The sequence below is a fragment of the Coptis chinensis genome, chromosome 8, assembly GCF_015680905.1.
Source record: "Coptis chinensis isolate HL-2020 chromosome 8, ASM1568090v1, whole genome shotgun sequence".
Taxonomy (NCBI): domain Eukaryota; kingdom Viridiplantae; phylum Streptophyta; class Magnoliopsida; order Ranunculales; family Ranunculaceae; genus Coptis; species Coptis chinensis.
In genome coordinates, this window is record NC_141463.1 from 25518387 (window position 1) to 25523938 (window position 5552).

The following is a 5552-nucleotide window of genomic DNA, read 5'->3' on the forward strand; positions in this document are numbered from 1 at the left end:
AAATCCTAAAATTTAAAAGTAGAATCTATTTTTCTTTCATGCACAAATCAAAATTGAAAAAGTCATTGAACTCAAAATTTAACTGTTGACACTTTTTAATTGATTATATTTTGACAACCAATCATTTTTTTTCCCTAATTTACACTTTGATTCATAGGTGGAACATGTTCAGTTTACATTTTGTGAAAAAAAAAAAAATTTATATTTTTAAATTACTTACTTAAATTATATAAATCGACACTCTTCACAGAACAGGGACCGTTTTCATAAAATTGATTTTTTTTTAATTCTTTTTGAATTATTATGTACCAAAAAGTTTTAGCTATAAAATATTGTAATAATTCAAATTTTGATGAAAAGACAAATACTACAACCCTACGTGGGCTATAGTATTAATAAAAGAAACAATAGCTCAGCAAACATAATTAATTTTTCATATAATTGATTTGATTTTTTTTTAATATTTTTTGAATTATTATGTACCAAATTTTTTTAACTATAGAATATTGTAATAATTCAAATTTTGATGAAAACACAAATACCACAACATAGTATTAATAAATGAAAAAACAGTTCAACAAACATAATTAATTTGATTTATGACCGAACCATTGACAAATCCTAGAATTTAGAAGTAGAATCCGACTTTAAAACTTGCGCAGCATGTAATACCATCGATCTTTTTTAAAGGTTATGTATAACTTCAAAAAAAAAATATATATATTTTTAACCTCGTAAGAGCATAGTCAATTAGTAATTAGCAACATTTAAGTACCTAATTTTTTTAAAATTTGAACATTGTAAGAGACAATGACGTCAAGTAATTCCATAACAAATAGCATAGACTCATATAAGAAAGAAAATTAAAACACATAATGATCACCTAAGCTATATTGATAAGGTAAAACAACGAATGGAGACCGTTTTTATATATATTTTTTCATTTTATTATTATGTATAAAAAATCTTACTTTCAAACTATATTTAAACTCATATAGTAAATTAATTGATCAAAATTCCCAACGCCAATTATTTGCGATTTAGATTTATAGACTTCAAACAATAAGAAAAAAAATAATAAATAAAGAATTATGCAAGACATTTATGCTTTAAGAGAGGAAGCTCTTGAGTCCATCCACACTATAACAGTTGCTAATGATAAGCAATATAGCAGTTAACTACTAAATAATTAAGCTCAGTATAAACTAAGAAAGTACTCTCACTGATCTACCTATAACTTCAGGATATTATATACAATATAGACATAATTTTGTATGGCTCTTTACCTTTAATATGGGAAGCAATACTACCATTGGACATGTATAGGTGAACCAAAAGCTTTTGATGTTTGGCAATCCGATATTATCGTAGAAGGTACACACCCATTTGTATATAATTTCCCATCCATTAGATTTTAACATGAATTTCGTAGATAAAAATTTATGAATTAAACCATGCATCTACAGGAGAAGCAATAAAGAAATATGGTACTGAAGAAAGAAGAACACCTTTGGGGGAATATAATAACTGCAGTCTTTTGTTCACCATACACAACCCACCTTTCACTTCTTTTCATAGCAACTATGAATGCCACAAAATTGAATAAAGTAGAAAAAATATTAATATTGCAGGGGTATATAAGGGTCGTATCAAAGCGAGCACTTAAAATTAAAAGAAACTCCCCCTGTTTCATATGACCGTTTTCATATAATTGATTTGATTTTTTTCAATATCTTATAAATTTAATTTTTGAATTATTATGTACCAAAAAGTTTTAACTATAGAATATAGAATATTGTAATGATTCAAATTTTGATGAAAACACAAATTTATAGAAATATTCAATGTGTCCATATTTTTTTGTTTGGCTATTATTTCTCTTTTTAATTTTTCGATTTTTATTTTTTTTTTATTATTTTTTAATAATATATATGGTTTTGTTTGAGTTGTCTGTGCTACGGGATAAAGAAATGAAACCTATGATAAAGATGGCAGATGTATTTCTTATAATGCAAATAAGGTAATGCTGATACTATAAATTATTCTCTATTTTTCATTCCATTTTGGTTTGTCAGCCCAAACATAATGCCACTTTAAATCCCACTTTAAAAAGGCCGAGTGAACAAAAGATCCTTGATTCCCAACAAAAAAGGTAAGGAACTCCCAGCTACAACAATGAGCTTAACAAACCACATTTCCCACGCCCAAAGTTTAGTATGATACAAAAAAAGGAATTTAAATAGCTTAACAACAATGAGCTTAACAAACCACATCATCAAGCTGCTTGGAAACAATGATGAGTAATTGTTAATATGCCCTTGGAAAAAGCTCATCTCATCACCACTTGGGAAGTCTAGCAAAGCAACTACAATGACATATCGGTTAGAATCATTAAGGTAATTGGCATTTTGAGGAGTCGAGGATCAAGCCACTACACCATCCTTGTATCTATCGACTTGCGGCTCTTATACTCCATGTCCTCGTGTTGATTGCTAACTTCGGTGGACACTCCTACATTGACTTGTTCCACGTCTGCGCTAACCCCTGAACCAACTCCGTATTCTGTTGAGGATGGTGCCTGAGAGTTGGGGCTATACCTGATGTGTTATGTTGCTGCCTCGCCTACCTTTATATTCATCAACTTGGCAATCCATCCCAATCAACAGGTTGTCCCAAACTTAGTATGAGGTAGTCATCATGTGTTACATTTTGAAAATGGTTGAATTCTATTTAACAAACAATCACTTATACCTGAAAATAGATTTGAGATATTATGAGGTTATTAATCCTAAAACCGATACACCAAGTTAAAATACAAATAAAGGCAGAATGTTGCTTTAACGATACCACAACCTTAGTGACTACAACGAACTTGCACAAACGAATACAATTCAAGCAAAGACCGTCCTTTAAAATGTCATTACAACTATGAAGAAAGCTTACATCTACATACAAATAAGTTAAGTTATCAAAAAACTTCTCGGCATAACTCTTATATTAATAACTCTTTTCCAAATTTGAATAAATATAACACCCGATACTCTCCCGAGACTACCTTTACCACCTTTGTTATTTCATGCATGCCTTTTGAGAGAAATTAAGTAAAGCCAAAGGAATAAAAAGAAACTAACAACTTATTAAGAATTGGATGCCAATCTTTAAGTAGCCAGCAGAGTATGTGTCTTCATCAAGTCACGATGTGCTACGTTGTCCGCGATACTTTGGTTTAGACTTCTTGTATCTTTTTGCTAGGTTGGTTAGTCTTCTTGTAGATAGGTTGAAGTGTTGCGAAAGTTAATGAAGTTGAGCTACACATTGAAGTATTAGGAAACAACATACTATTTTAAAAACCAAATGTGAAACATAAAACATAGGTTAGCGTAAAACACTTGAGTAAATTTACACTCCTACAAAATGAATGTTGAACGTGATAGAACTTGGACTAACCATCTTTAGCCACAGTTCCTCCACTCCGGTCTCTCTCCATATATAGTTTAGTTCAAGCTATTAAACCTCATACAACTATATATCCTATTTTTTTAAAGAAATATTGGTCACACAAAGACTACAATAAATTAAGCTTTCAAACAATCTGATAGGTATCTTTCACGGCTATGAATGATATCCATCCAACATTGTGATGAGTGCTTGATATTGGCTATGAAGTACATACCATCAACCTCATTAATGATGGTTCTAACACTGGATTTCCACGCAACCAATGTGTTCTTATTTTACTTTACTATTCTTTTATCTTATCTATGGATCATCCTAAGAAATGAAATTCTTTCTTACTAAATGTATGTGGGAACTGGACACATTACAATCTATAGTATAAAACATTTGTGCTCAAACTTCCACCACTAAGTTCCTCTTCAAAGATCTATTAAAGAGAAAATGAATGCTGACACTTGGTTGTGCAATTAAAGAACCTAATTGTCTACACAAAGTGGTGTTGGAATATCTAAAAAGAAAAATAAAATCTCACCCAATAACTTTGTCTTCTGCAGTTACGAAGTCAATATTGAAACCCATCTTTAGACATCTCTTAAGATTTTTTCAAACAAATAGTTGACCACGAGTCGGGGACTATAAGACACTTAAGCGTGAAATAGTCCTCTAGATGTTCTTGCCAATACAAACTTGATATCAGTAGCAAAAACATATAGAAATACTGAATAAAATAAACAACATATTGAAAAGAAAAGATTTTTGTTTAGCCACTAAAACTTCATATCCAAGTTTAGTTTTAGATGGGCCAGTCGCCATGTGTCCATGTCACCACTTCCATATGTCCCCCTCCTGAAGGTATGGTCTATTAATACACATTTGAGTTTCTTCATTGCAATCTTGACCCCCATCCATCATCTCCATCCTTAATGTCTTCCCCAACTTATGTTTTGTCTCCCTCCACTCGAAAAGAACTGATTTGACCCACATATGGTCACAGTTTAATATGATTTGTTATTTGTTAATCTCACATACGGTTGTATGATGTTCCTAATATATTTATCTCTGAATAAATTCTTAATATCAATTAAAATTTTGAGTTTGTGTGAGCGAAAGTTGTTAAAATAATTTACATCCTTTGCTTGAGAGATCCACCATAGAACCATCTTACCCAATGTGTGCCTCTTGCCTACTACATTTACCATTACAATTCAAACACAAAAACAAATGACCTATTCTATTGGAGTAGAATAGCTCAAGGAACATTGAGCGAAAAACAATAGACTCAAACATATTAAGCAATGTAGTAGTCTACCTACATTCATCAAATTAAATTTATTATGTTAAACAATAACATACACGGTACAACTTTTCTTGATTCTTTCTTTTTGGTGGTGACAAAGCGAACCTCATTTCCTTATATGTCACTTCGCACGCATTAAATCCCAATCAAACAAACTAATATAACATCCAATAACATCACCTTCTACATATCCTTGGAAAAAAAAAAGAGTAAGGATAAAAAGAAATTCACATTAGATTACCTTGTTAACTAAAAGAGATGGAAATTAAATACCAACAAACTCTTTTAGGATTAGGGATTATAATTACCTTGTTAACTAAAAGAGATGGAAATGAAATACCAACAAACTCTTTTAGGATTAGGGATTATAACATAATCTATCTTAGGATTCTTAAAACCAATCCTACAAAAATCCTTACTAAAAATACTTGGTTTTGCACTGTGTTCTTTCTGTTTCTTCGGTTATTTATTGCAAAAGCCCCAACCATCGGTTTGTTTTCCCAGCTCCTAAGCTTTAATCCATTGTCTACAGATTAGTAATATAATTATTAGAGCTTATAATAAGCACTTATATGGTTATACCAAATGTAGTCACTCTTTGTTTCTCTCTTTGGTTATACCAAATGTAGTCACTCTTTCTTTCTCTCTTTGGTTTCTCTCCTTTTCCGGTCCTTTTTTTGTTGATTGATTTAGGGTACGGTTCTCGTTGGGTTTTTATGGAAGAGAATGAATGTTGATTTTTATTTTATTTTTTGATTTTTTAATTTTCATTGCGAACATCTCTCCCTTATTCTATTAA